We start from the raw sequence: 15,501 nt of genomic DNA, 5'->3' as shown, positions 1-15,501 counted from the left end.
GGGTCAAGCGAGATCACTCTAGGGACCAACAGGTTCGCAATCCTGCAAAAGGGCCAACAGAAAAGGGATAAAAAGAGGGGTGAAATTCATTTTCATGGGAAAATGAATCCAACTTACATCTCTCATAAGTTGGTGATCCTGTCTTATAATTTTTTGCAGGAAAGTGATTTTGATAGTGGGAAAGCTTTTCCATTTGCAAAAATTCATTCTCGTGGGATAAGGTTGGGATAGAGTAAAATTCAATATAGGAATGAGGTTTAGGTTGACTGGGAGGGTAACAATAGGAGAGACATTCCTGATGTGATTTACAACTATGAGAATGCAGGGTTTGGGTGGGGTTGTGGGAACATTGGTTACGGTTTGAGTAGGGAGGGGGAAAGTATGAGATGTGTTCCCACTGGGATGTTTAGCTATGGGAATGCTAGGATAGAGATGGGTTGTGGGAATGCATTCCCAGTCATGGGAATGTAGGAACAAGATTAGGTTCGAGGGGTAAAAGGGAGGGTGCTGAAAAATAGGTAGATAGTTTGTAAGAGAAACATAGAACTAACATGAGTGTTGTTTTTTTGGATGTAGTGGTCACTTGATGCATTGTTGTCATGAGAGCGATGCATGGCAGTTCTTCTTCTTGGAGAGTAGTTCACACCAGTAGATTGGGGGAGGATTGATGCCATTGGAATAGGTTATTTTGTAAGGTTGCCACATATTTGCACATACATGGTGATGGTGATAGAGTTGTGTAAGAATTGGCATAATGAGACAGGGATGTTCCATCTATCAATAGGTGAGATGACTATCACTTTGGAGGATGTCTATAAGATCTTTTGGCTGCCAGTGCAGGGCACTCCAGTGATTACTAGAGAGAGGGCTATGCAGTGACTAGTGGGACCCAAAGTCCACTTCTAGATCTTGAGGGGTTAGTTTTCCTTGGATGAGCACTTGGATTAGGTGGTTTTAGATTAGTGTATATACTTTTATGTGCGTAGGCTAGTGTCAGGGTACATATTCCCACATATTGGTTGTACCAAAGTGACTTTGGTGTTGATTCTTATGATAATCTAGATCATATATGAGGGAGTCTCAGCTACATGGGGTTCATTGATGTTGGCCAAGCTATATCAAGACCTTCACTAGATAGTGTGTCAAGGTGCAAGGTGCTACCAGGGGAGGAGCATGGGCTTTCCAACCCTACTACAGGTGTAGTCTTGGGAGCACATTATGGTTTTTAGATTGATTGGATGAAGGGAGAGGTAGCTACTGGTATACAATTAGGGAGATCCACTAACATACCACCATACTGAGGATGTAGATTACTAGCAAGTCTAGTTGGATGAGATATAGGTAGTGACATGGATGCCATACATGGGTCTTGGGTTGTGGGCAGAGGAGAGATAGCAACTATCTTATACCATTTTTTCATGATTAATTTTTGGTAGGTGAGAGTATATAGCTAACCAGTATCAGCTAGACAAGGTGCTATGACTATTCAGATGGCCACATGATGTGCTAGGGGATCCAATCTAGTACCAAAGAGTGACTAGAGAGTCAGTTATGCTATTTTGGCCACCTCTATAGAGAGACGGTTTATTTAAGGTATGGTGAGATCTAGCACCCCAAAATTGGGACTAGTTTGGTGGGGTTGTAGATGTTGGGTCCTCTCAAGGCTATAGGGATTAGTTCTAGCACTTGAGGCTAGTAAGGAGGGCACATGTGACAAGGGTGGGTGTGGTGGTAGGGGAGATATCCTGAGCGATGAGGGGGAGGCATGAGGTGAGGGATTGAGACAATGGGAAGAGGCTTTGGTATAAGGGGAAGTTCCATAGAGGTAGAGATGGAGGGAGGGAGATAAGAGGAGGGTAGAGAGAGGAGGGGAGACAGGAGGAGGTGAGACCATAGATGGAGAGGGGACAGGGGGCCTAGGGACTAGTTGGGGGAGGGGAGATAAGAGGATCATCTATGGGTGGAGGAGATGGGGGACTGACATGAGATACACATCCTTGAAATAGGCACAACAGGCTATGAGCTAGTTGCCACATGATACACAATAGGAGAGGGATCAACTTAGAGTTTAGCTAGATCAATTTTGACATGAGTTTGATGTGGCTCAGGGACAACTAGATTGAGCAAAGATTAACCTAGGGGGATTACAATTGGAGATGGGGTAGTTGAAGGGGAGATCAAAGGTGATGGTGGAAGAGAGGGGGAGGCTCCAAGGGAGACTAGACACTATGCATGAGGAGAGAGATAGGCTGGTGGTGGAGGTGGCAACCTTGTCAGAACATATGGTGGTGGGGGAATGATTGGAGGATCTAAGATGACTGAGTGGGGAGGTGGAGGATCTATGGGAGAGAGAAGGTTTCTATAGGAGGAGATACCATGGAATTGTGCCAGTGGATTAGATTGAGCATTATAGGAGGTCAATATATTCGGGTATTGTGTGCACACATACAGGCATGCAGGGTAGGGGAAAAGTGGTTAGAGCATTGAGGACTCACAAAGGACTGGTGGATCTCAGCAAATAGGGTAGAGACACAAGTTAGGGAATAGATAGAGATGAGAGAGGGGGAAAAATGGGAGGAGGGATGAGGTAGAGAGTTTAGGCAGTAGAGGAGGGAGGATTAGGTCACCACCACCACCAAAGGTAGCGCAGGGTGCACAGAGGGACCCTTATGAGTATCATGATGAAGCAACAATGGACAAGGATATAGATGAGTAGTGATATGCTACATTTTAATGATTGACAAGATTTTGGTTGATGTATAGATATGTATTTTGTAGGCACAAACCCAGATGTATTTTTATGGACATTTGTACTATATGGACACTAGATTAGACTATGATGGACTTTTTTTTTAGGGATGGGTGATGCATTCTTTATTCATTGACGATATATATATATATATATATATATATATATATATATATATATATATATATATATATGAGCATTCTTTGGGGTGGGATATGTGTGTAATGAGAACAATGGCTATGAGATTTTTAATGTATTTTTTAATGATATTTTTTAGATATGTAGAGGAGGTGGATTGACATGTGTTATGCAGGATGTGAGGGTGGATTATGAGGTGGATGATATGTATGATTATAATGACCCTTTGCAATGCAGGATGTGATTTTGTGTATGTGAGATGCATAATGGTACTGATGTGTTTGATGTGGGATGTGACATTATTTATGAAATGGATGATATGCATGATGTTACCGATACTTTTATGATGTAGGATGTGATGTTTTTTTTTATGAATTTGAAAAAGACTATGATGATGTAAAATGAACTGAAAAACTATAGTGATGCAAGTGATAGCTAAAAATGGACCTAAAGCTATGATGATGGAAATGATAACTAAAATGAACCTAAAACTATGATTATGCAAGTGAGAATGGAAATGAACCTAAAACTATGATGATGGAAAATGATGAAAATGAACCTAAAACTATGATGATGAAAAAGAATAAAAATGAGCCTAAAACTATGATGATGGAAAAGGATAACTAATGAAATTAAAACTATGATGATGGAAAAGGATAAAAATGAACCTAAAACTATGATGATGGAAAAGGATAAAAATGAACCTAAAAATATGATGATGGAAAAGGATAATTAATGAACCTAAAAACTATGATGATGGAGAAGGATAAAAATGAACCTGAAACTATGATGATGGAAAAGGATAATAATGAACCTAAAACTATGATGATGGAAAAGGATAACTAATGAACCTAAAAACTATGATAATGTAAAAGGATAAAAATGAACCAAAAACTATGATGATGAAAATGATACAAGAAATGAACCTAAAAACTATGATGATGGAAAATGATAAATAAAATGAAAGAGATCATGATAATGAGGTGAGAGACAAGTGGGAATGATACAAAATGCAAGTAGGATGATGATAGGGAAATTCATGAGGGTGTAGGAGGACAGGTAGGATGGATCTGTAGCATATCACTGATCAACCATAGCCTTGATTTGAGGGGGGAAATAATGTGCACAAACTTTGAACGTAGATGTTTGTAGGAGAGATAGGGAGAGATGATAGGTACGGGGACAAGAGAGAGAGAAAATGGGAAAAGGTGTTGGATTGGACTCATGTGTTGGGGTGGAATTGGGAGAAGAGACTAGGAGGACTAGGGATGCTTTGGGAATAGGAACTGTAAGAGAGTTAGGATAGATTGATATGGTAAGATAGGAATGTGTAGGATTGGTAGGATAGATGGCACGGTAAAAGTGAGATGAGGGAGATTTTTTTAAGGAAAAAGGTGATGGTAGGGTGTGTGGGAATATTCTTGAAGCTTGAGGGTGGGGTACTTTGTAAAGAAGTACCGCCATGTAGTTTGAGTACGTAGTTTGATATAAGATTATTGGGTATATGCTAAGGTTACCAAGAACATCAAGGCATGTACCCCAAATATTATATAGGACTAACTCAAACAATCACACAAGGATTTCCCCAGCCTCACAATCCTAGAGGAAATAGAATAGAAATGATACTCAGTAATTCAAAAGCAAACAATATTTCCCAATTGCACCATGTGATCAGAAATGATATTATGTTTGGAAAATGCAAGGGTCACATCCAACTAATTCACAAGTAGAAAAATACCTTATCAAAACCTTTCTCTCTAATTGCCCCATTTGTAGTGCACCATGATATAAAAGATGATGGAAACCTTGAGGAGGAAACAACCAAATTTCTTGTAAAAGATACTTCAAGAACTGAAAAGTAAAATCCAATATCGAAAGAAAGAATAAATCTGTAAAAAAGTAACCTTTTTCCAAAGAGATCAGCAGGGCTAGATACTAATAGACCAAGATTAGACATGATGAAGGATGCATCCTGTAAGGACCTATTGGTATTATTTGGGGCTATGAAAAATTTGGCAACTATAACCTTTATAGGACAACTCTTTGATGGCAAGGAATCTTGCTAGAGGGTTCAAAGAATGACCTAGACTAGGGAGGACTAAAAAAGAGTATATACAAAAAACTAACCAAGATATGTTCAAGAATTTATATAGAAAGGCTTAGAGTAATAGGCTAGCAATATATTTACAATGGGACAAAGCTCATGATGAGGATGTAGCATGAGTGATATGATATAGTAAACTATTTTTCAAGGTTATGATACAAAGATATGGTACAATAGAGAAGCTATGTGTGATAGGATACACATGATATGATACATGGATATGATACATGTGGGAGGAATCATGGTATAATGCACTGCTCTAATTCAATTTCCAAGCTCAGGGATAGGGATAGTGATAGTGATAGTGATAGTGTGGCTATGGGATGTTTGGAGCACCTTAGGGAAATGAGAAGATGGGTGATGAGAAATGGGGGAAGATGGTGTGGGAGATGTAGATTGCTGATAGATAATGAAAGGGTCAAGTAAACACAAAACTTATTTGCTAGGTTTTTACCAAGGTACTTATATTGCCAAGTTTTCACCATTAGATGATTATTTTTCTTTACTATTTCTTTTTTCTTTTTTGGATTTTTTGGTTTTTTTTGGTTTTTAACATAGGATTAGTAGGAAAAGCTAAAGATTTTAGGCATAGAATTTTTTTAGGTGAATAATGTTGGTGGGATCATTCAAGGTTTCACCCTCCCAAGTGTTGATAGCTGGTATGCTTTGAAGCCAAAAGATGTTGTAACAACATATGGCCCAAGCCACATGGGCTCGAATTTGCCCTTGTTTTCTTAGTCTACTTAGACTTTCATGTTTTCTTTGAGGACCATGTCAGCTACTTGAAATTTCCACCAGTGAATCTTCCTATTGAAGTTGTGCTTGAGGCAATTTTGATAGACCATGAGGTCATAGGTCTATTGTTGTTTTTCATCAAGTAGATCTAATTGTGTGAGTCTGGCTACTCAATAATCCTCATTTGATATCTTTCCTCGCAAAGAAATGTGCAAGGATGGGAGTTCAACTTCAATAGGTAAGATTGCTTTGGCACCATAAACTAGGGAGTATGGGGTTGTGCCCGTGGATGTACAAAATGAATTATGGTAAGCCCATAGGGTGGGGTTGATTTATAAATGCCAATCATGGCCAAAATCATTGACAACTTTCTTGAGGATTTTGAGTAGGGTTTTATTAGTTGCCTCATCTTGACTATTACCTAATGGGAAGTAGGGGCTGGAAAAATGGTGATGAATGTAAAGGAAGGTGCATAACTCTTCCATATTGAGGTTCTCAAAGTTACCTCCATGGTATGTGAAAATGGTAGTAGGGATACTGAAGTGGTAGATAATGTGATAGAGACAAACTTTGATACTTGAACTCCAATGGTAGTATTAAGTGGGACTTCTTCTACCCACTTGGTGAAGTAATCTGTAGTAGTGATAATCCATTTGTGGCATTCTGAAGATAGAGGTGCAATAACACCAAAAAGGTCAAACCCCAAACATGAAAATGACCATGGTGGTGCAATGGATTGATGATTTTGAGCTAGAGAGATCATATTAGATTTGCATGTTGCTAAAAAGGTAGACACCTTTTGATGAAGTCACAAGCATCAAATTCTAGCATAGGCCAATAACATCTAACTCTAAGTATTTGTTTAGCTAGGACTACATCGCTCATGTGAGCACCACAAAGTACAATGTGTACCTCTTTAAGAGCCATTGAAACCTCATTTTGGTCTAAACACCAAGAGAGAGTATTGTGATAACCTCAATGATATAGGGTGTTAGCTATGATAGTGTAGCAGGATGTTTTACAAATGAGGTTTTGGCATTGGGTTCTTGTGAGATGGGGAGATATAATACCATTTAGTAGATAAGCATGAATTTTGTGGTACCATGGGGGTTGGGGACCAACCAAGATGCATAGTTGTATTTATTCATCATTCTCATATGCAAGCTCATGTAGCTACTTGACTAAGAATTTATACTATGTAGCTTCTTAAGGGATCTCCAAGAGTGAACCAATAGTAGCCATGGCATCTGCAGCTTTGTTTTGCAACCTTGGTACTTATGTGAATTGGATCTAAATGAAGTGTTGCTTCAACTGATCTACCAATTCTTTGTAAGGCTAGAGTTTAGCATCCTTTATTTTATACTCATCAAGGACTTTCTTGATAATTATCTATGAATCTTTGAAGACCTGTAGCTTTGTGATGTTCCACTTAACTATTATTTTGAGCCCTGTAATAAGAGCTTCATACTCTAAGATGTTGTTGGTGCACTGGAACTAAATTTTGAAAGACTTATGGATATAGTCATCTTGAGGAGTGACCAACAATATATTGGATCTAGAACCATGGGAGGTATAAGATCCATCAAAGTATAGTTTTCATGATGGTTGTTCCTATATTAGCAAATATATTCATCTAGAAACTCCATAATAAGAAGTTGGTTAGTGGCCAAGGGCACATCAACCAAGTGACCTATTATAGCTTGTCCTTTAATGGCCTTTCTATCCACATATTGGATATCAAATTCACTAAGAAGCATGGCCCATTTAGCTAGGTGGCCTATGAGTAGCATACGTGATAACATCTATTTCAAAGGATAAATCTTGGATATAAGTTACATAGTATGACGTAGCATGTAATGATGGAGTTTCTAAGTGGAAAAAACCTTGAGTAAAGTATTTTCCATAGGTGTGTAATTAACCTCATAACAAACTAGAGTGTGATTGATGTAGTAAATAGCCCTTTCTTTTCCTTTGTTATCAAGTTGTACTAGAAGCAAACCTAGTGTTGTTAGGGTAGCTATTATGTAAAATATTAATGGTCTTCCAACACCTAGCAAAACTAGGATAGGTGGGTTAGCCAAATATTTATTGATTTGTTCAAAGCTACACTGGCAAATAGGATCCCACCTAAAATTTTGGTCCTTTTTGAGAAAATTTTCAAATGGTTGACACTTATCTACTAGCTGTGAGATGAATCTTTTGATTGATTGCAACTTCCCTTGGAGAGAGAAAAGTTGTTGGAGTTTCTTGGGAGGAGACATATCCATGATGGATTTGACCTTCTAAGGGTCAATTTCAATACCATGCCTTGATATAATAAACCCTAGGAGATTTTTAGATATGACATTGAAGACACATTTCTTGGGGTTGAGCATGAGATGGTACTTGGATAGTTGATCAAACACTTCCTCAAGGTGAGATAAGTGATCAAGGGCATTAAGAGATTTGACTAATATGTCATCCATACAATCTTCAAGGGTTTTGTGGATGACATCATGGAAGATGACCATCATAGCTTGCTGATAGGTTGCCCTGACATTCTTTAACCCAAACAACATCATGTTATAAAATGTTCCCCAATGGGTGGTGAATGTTGTATTATGTTGGTCTTCTTTTGCTATCTAAATTTGATTGTACCTAGAGAAACCATCCATAAGAGATAAGAGCTTGTGGCCTACAATGAGATTGACAATCATGTCTATATTTGGCAAAGGGAAATCATCTTTAGGGTAGGCCTTGTTGAGGTCTCTAAAATCTATGCAAATCTTGATATCATCAGAGGGCTTAGTGATAGGGACCATATTAGAGATCCAATCTGAATAGTCAATTGGGGAAATGATCTTCACATCTACCAATTTTTCTAACTCTGCTTTGACTACTAGAATAACTTTGGGATGCATCTTTCAGATTTTTTGCTTGACTAGTTTGACCTTTGCATCTATGACCAAATGATGTACCACTAACTTAGGATCTAGTCTTGGCATGTTTTGATAAGACCATGCAAAGAGGCCAACATTTTCTCAAAGTACCTCAATGTGAAGTTTTACTTGTTCTAGTGGTAAAGATGTTGCAATGTATGTGATCTGTGGTGTCTCTATTAGATTGATGTTGAATGTTCTAGTTTCCTCTATCATAATTAATGATACAACATGCCTGTGATCATGCGAGGGAAGGATGAAATATCCATGCTCAGGTGCCTCAAAAGGTTTTCATTGTTAGATATGTCCTTTATCTTCATTTCATTTTTTTAATGATCTGATGGTGGTCTAGAAGATTTTTCGCCAAGGGATTTTTTCTTTTCTTTTGATCATTTTTGCGACTAAAGATTTCATCCTCCCCAAAGTAACCTTTAGGGTCCAACTTGTAGACATAAGATGATTGTGGTAGTGGATTTTTGTGTGGTTTTTAAGATCCCATGAGTCTGAGGAGTGTATGTTCCATAGAGAACTTGTCAACATGGATAATGCTTGGTTGGGCCCAATCAATGAGTTTGGGATGAAGGGGGGTAGGTCTATGAGATTAATGGATATTTGACAGAGCACAAAGACCCCTAAGATAAGTTCATCAAGGAAAATATCATCATAGGATTTCTTTTCGACTTCCTTAGGGATTTCCTCAACCTCTATGAGATTGTTCTAGATATTTAAAAAGGCATGACCATCCTTTATGGTGCCCCCAGTTGTGGGGAGTCCATAGCCTAAACCTTTCTTTTTCTCTTCTTTGTATGCTTCCATAGGTTTTTTGATGCCTATTTCTTCACAACCTAGACCACCTCCTTGATAATCCCATTGTTTGGTAGCAAGGTAGTGTGAGTGTGGGTATTTTTTCTTGAAATAGTCAAGTAGTTATTTCCCCTTTGGGGGTGGAGCTTTGTATAACCATGTGTTGATGTCATGATTTTTTCCCTCTCCATCGAGGATCCCATTGGAAAAAAATGTGGTAGGCCTAAGTTGGAGAGTTCTATCTAGCTTTGGCACCTAATAGGTTAGGTGCCCTCAAGTATGTGGATCAAGAGGTAGAGCACCAAAAATAAAAGCATTTGAAAGGTTGCATTCCCCACAACTTTGGTAGTTAATATTAACCATGGGAAGAGTGGAGGCTAAAATGGTGTCTGGATCATGGAAAGTGTTGGAGGAGCTAGCCATGGTGTTACCAATCTCAATTATGGGACAATGGTTGTTTTATGAGGCTTCTACTGCATTGCAATAAGAAAAGGGTTCAAGATCAACATGGATAGTTATCTTAGTGCCATGATGCAAAAATTTGACACACTGATGATAAGTGGAGGGGATGACCTTCATAGCATGAACCTATGGTCGATTGAGGAGGATGTTGAAGGGTAGGTTAAGATCAACTACATGATAGATTGTTTCCTAAGTACAAGGGCCAACTCTGATAAGTAGCAAGATAGTTCCTTTGGTGGTTCACTCTAAATTGTCATAGGTTTTGATAGTAATGAATTCATTTAGGATATTAGCCTTAGTGTATGCTTCCTATTTGATGAATTTAAAAGTACATAGATTTAAGATAGATCCATTATCTGTCATGACCCTTTTGACAAAAAAGTCATAAATCATGATGACAATGTGGAGTGGAAGGATGTGATCTAGCTCAACAACTAGGATGTTAGAAGTTTTGAAGGAGAATGTGTATGATGTAGAGCGATGGCCTACCAGATTACAAAATTTTGTGGCATTAATATTAGTAGGGATGTGTGACTTGTGAAGAGCACTATCAAGGATTTCAACATACATATATGAACATGTTAGGTGTTTGTGGCTCCATTGGTAACTATGTTTTTATTTTTGTTCCAATACTATGGTTTGTCATTATATTTTCCTTGTTATTGGGTGATTTCTTTGTAAATCTTAATGACACCATCTTTAATAAGTACCTACTCAAGGCCCATGCCTTTCTCTTTGATATCCTTGTATGTTTGGAGACAATTCATAACCATGTGGTGTGTGAGACTAGGATGTGCATTGTTAATGAACATCTTAATGAGGTGAGGCTCTGGGATAGTACAAGAAATCTGTGTTTTGAGAGTTTACCATCTTTGTAATTAATCAACAAGGCTTTTTACTCCCTTTTTTTTGGCATCAACTAACTTGACTATGGATAATTTAGTGTTAACTAGGTAAGTGTATTGGTCTACAAAGGCTTTTGATAGTTCAATTTTTTTTTAATGGTGCCATAGGGGATCTGACAGAACCACTCAAGAGTAGGCCTCCCTAAGCTTTTAGGAAAGAGGCACATGAGAAACACATCATTGTAAGCCACTTCTTGATAGTACATGAGTTTTTTTTGACATGTGTGATTGGATCTCCTTTCCCCCTAAATTTATCAAACTTAGAGACCTCAAAATGTTTGGTAAATGGTGTCATTTTTACTGCTCTATCAAATGGATATGGATAGACAACTTCAAATTTGAAGGTCTTGGATTCTGTCTCATCTTTGAGTGTTTTTAGAGCATTCTTCATCTCTTCCCACTCAAGGTTAAAAGGTGTTAATGTTAGTGCCCCTAGCCCTAGTGCCCCTAGTGCAGGGTATATTTTGCATTGTGCAGGTGAATATGAATAGTTTTGATATGGATATTGTGGTGGGTGAAAGATAGATTGAACTTGATGTAGGAGCATCCTAGGTTGTACTACTATCCTACATGTTTTTAACTTTCTTTTCTAACTGAGTTACAATGTCCTGCATTGCTGAACTTTTAGTGGTGTCCAAGCGTTGGAGGATGCTTTAAGTCAGTAGTTGTTGCAGATTGATCCTTTGGGCACCAAGTGCTTGTGGTTGTTGAGTTCTCTATGGTTGCCGAGCTTTGGAGGATGCCATGTTCATAGTTTTTTCTGAGTGACCCTTTGGTTTTCAAGTGTGTGTGTTTGCTGAGTGATCTTTAGATGCCAAGCTCGTGTGGTTGCCAAGTGTTCATTTGAATGTCGAGTGCCAGTATTTTGTGAAGTCTTCATTTGTTGAGTAGTCTATGTCTAGTTCCAGTTTGGGCCAACCTTGCTCACATTTAATTTTGGTATAGGTAGTTAATATTTGTTGTGGGCTGACTTATGGCTATGCATACATTTAATCTAAGGTTTAGTTTTGTGATAGGCTAACTTGTAGCTGCACAAGTATTTAAGGAGGTCTAGGATTAAGTTTTAGATAGAGAACAGAGGATAGTAAGAAGCAATAATGCAAAGTAGGATCATCAAGGATTGTAATTAAATTTTTATATGGTTGTAACCCAAAATGCCTTACAACTAGGCATGTATGTTGAATATTTGAAGAATCAATAAGTGTTTTGCTTCTTCCTCCTTTGGTGGTTATTCTTTGTGTTTTATTTCTGCTGGATTTACTTGCATAGGGTGGTGTGGATAGCTAGGTATGCCTTTGGCCCTAGTTCTTCATCCCTCTTCTTATGTTAGGTGGTATTAGAGCTTGAGGTTTATCCTTGTGGTGATTGGATTGTGTAGAACCCTAAGTGAATTTGGTTATAGGGTTGTGAATCTATGGATTTGACCTATAACTTGTAGAGGGCTACGATCTTGCTAGAACTTGATTTGTAAAGATGGATTGAGTTACAAGAAATGTTGATAATGCAATATTAGATACATTGAGACAAATTGTAGCTAGATTAGATGCTATTGGAGATAGCCCAGAGGAGAGGAGCACATCTTGATGATGTAAGTGATGATGAAGCAGTAGTAACAAACCCTAATCTAGAACCTAGAGAAGACCAAGATGTGGCAAGGTTATTGAGTGTATTATCTAGGGAAAATTCAAAGCCTACTATAGAAGTAGTTCCTTATGATGGGAAATTGGATACCAATGATGTGGTAGATTGGATCTCTAAAGATTGGATCTCTAAAATGGAGAAGTTCTTTGACTATGAAAATACCCCTGATAATAGGAAGGTAAAAATTGTAGTTACTAGGTTGAAAGGACATGCCTCACTATGGTGGGAACATTTACAAATTGATAGACAAAGGAGAACAAATGAGAAGATCAGAAGTTGGGTGAAGATGGTAAACAATGTAAAGAAAAAATTCCTTCCTATTGATTACCAAGTTAGCTTGTTGAGAAAGATGCAAAATTTAAGAGACATGAGTGTGAAAGAGTATACTAAAGAATTCTATAGGTTGGACATTAGATCTAGACATGTGGATGATGATGTTGAGAGAATTGCAAGATACATAAATGGATTGTGATCAAGAATTCAAGATGAAATACATTTTGTGAAATTGGAAAGTGTGGAAGAAGCATACCACTATGCCTTTAGAGCTGAGGAGATTTCACAAAGAAGCATGAACAAAGACAAAGAGGTAGAGGTGGTAGATTCTAGAGAGGTAGAGGTAGATCCTATGGAGAAGGTGGTAGATCTAACAATTATGTGCAAGATAAGGGAAAATATGAATGGAAGAATGATGAAAAAGGTAAGAACAAGTGAAAAGGTGGTGATTCTTACCAAGGAGGTACTAGTTCTTATCGAGGAAGAGGTAATCCTTTTTCTAGAGGTGGATTTCATGGTAATTGTTTCAAATGTGGTAAAGAAGGGTATAGATCTTTTGAATGTAGATCTTCTAAAAGTGGGCTAGGTAATAGAAATGTTGTGATTCAAGGAGATGATGATAGTTCACTAAGTGGACCTGAGGCTAGAGAAAATTTGATGGTAAGAAGAACCTTATATAATAAGGGAAGTGATGAGGAACCTATCCTAAGGTGAAGTCTTTTCAAAACCAGATGTAAGATGGTTGGAAAATGTTGCAAGGTGATCATTGACAGTGGAAGTTCTACCAATTTGGCATTAGAAGAGTTGGTTACAAAGTTGTAGTTGTAGTGGCTGAAGCATCCTAAACCCTACCATGTTTCATGGATCAAAGATGAGCATAAGATATTGGTAAGTGAGAAATGTATTATGAAGTTCAAAATTGGACATTGAAGTTTTCTGTCATAATATGCCTATGGATTATTGTCATATTTTGTTGGGTAGACCTTGGCAATATGATAGACATGTTATATATGATAGAAGATTGAATCAATACACTCTTTAGGTGAATGAGAAGAAACAAATATTGCTGCCTTTGATTGAAAGTCTAAATGAGGTTAATTGCACTGCAATCAAAGTTTGCATGGTTAATGAGAAGCAATTTGAAAAAGAAATGAAAAAGAACCAAGATTTTTTTGCTATAATCCCTAGAGGACCAAGTTTGGGTAGTAATGGTTGAGTGATGGATGGTAATATTGACTGAGTACCAAAAGAAATTGTAGAATTGCTGAATGAGTATAAAGAGATTGTTGCAGAGGATATTCTTGATGGTTTACCTCCAACGAGGAGTATAAATAATTGTATGCATCTGATTCTTGGAGCTAGTTTTCCAAACAAAGCACCATATAGATTGACACCTATAGAGAATGAAGAACTTAACATAAAAGTGCATGAATTATTGGAGAAAGGTTTGATCAGAGAAAGTTTGAGTCCATGTGTTGTATCTATGATATTAGCACCTAAGGAGAATGGAGAATGGAGGATGTGTACTAATTCCAGGGCTGTTAACAAGATCACAGTGAAATATAGGTTTCCTATGCTAAGGATGGATGAAATAATGGATTGTTTGAGTGGAGCAAAGTATTTTACCAAGATTGATTTGAAGAGTGGCTATCATCATATCAAAATTAGAGAAGGTGATGAATGAAATATTGTTTTTAAGACAAAAGATGGTTTGTATGAATGGTTGGTTATGCCTTTTGGTTTGACTAATACACCTAGTACTTTCATGAGGTTGATGAATGAAATTCTAAAAAGATTCTTGGGTAAGTTTGTGATTGTTTATTTGGATGATATTTTGATATTCAGTAAGACTAAGGAAGAACATCTTGAGCATGTAAGACAAGTATTGTAGATATTGAAAGAGGAAAAGTTGATGATTAATCTGAAAATGTTTTCTTTTATGCAAGAGGAGATTGTGTATTTGGGATTTGTGATCTTAGCTGATGGTTTGAAGATGGATCCTAAGAAGGTTAAAGAAATTTTGGAATGGCTTACACCTAAGAATGTGGGTGAGGTAAGATCATTTTATGGTTTGGCTAGTTTTTAATTTTAGTTTTGTTTGTAATGTTATGACTGAGACAATGAGAGGAGATAAAAAGTAATTCAAGTGGACACATGGAGTTGATAAGAGTTTTGAAACTTTGAAACAAAAGGTTGTTGAGCTACCTGTATTGGCTTTGCCTAATTTCAATAAGGTATTTCAAGTTGAATGTGATGCAAGTGGTAGTGCAATAGGAGCTGTATTAAGTCAAGAAGGTAAACTATTTCTTTCTTTAGTGAAAAGTTGAATGATCCTAAAAGGAAGTATTCTGTGTATGATCAAGATTTTTATGCTATTGTTCAAGCCTTGAAGAAGTGGAGATATTATTTGATTCCTAAGGAGTTTGTGTTGTATACTGATCATAAAACTTTACAGTACTTGAGAAGTTAACATAAATTGAATTAGAGACATATGAAATGGGTTGAGTACTTGTAGAGTTTTACATTTTTTATCAAGTACAAGAGTGGAGTTACTAACAAATTTTTTGATGCATTGAGAAAAAGACATTCTTTATAGACTAAGATGAAGGTTGAAGTTCTTGGTTTTGATGAAATGAAAGAGTTGTATGATACTGACCCTAATTTTTTTGAGGCATGGAGAAAGTGAAAAGCACCAAATCTAATGGATCACATAAGTAAGTATGATGAATATTTTATTCAAGAAGGTATGTTGTTCAAAGGTATTAAGTTGTG

The sequence above is a fragment of the Cupressus sempervirens genome, chromosome 10 (genome assembly GCF_028749045.1).
Source record: "Cupressus sempervirens isolate cs-2001-9-10 chromosome 10, ASM2874904v1, whole genome shotgun sequence".
Taxonomy (NCBI): domain Eukaryota; kingdom Viridiplantae; phylum Streptophyta; class Pinopsida; order Cupressales; family Cupressaceae; genus Cupressus; species Cupressus sempervirens.
The sequence above is the reverse complement of the archived record's forward strand: the minus strand, read 5'-3'. Positions refer to the sequence as shown.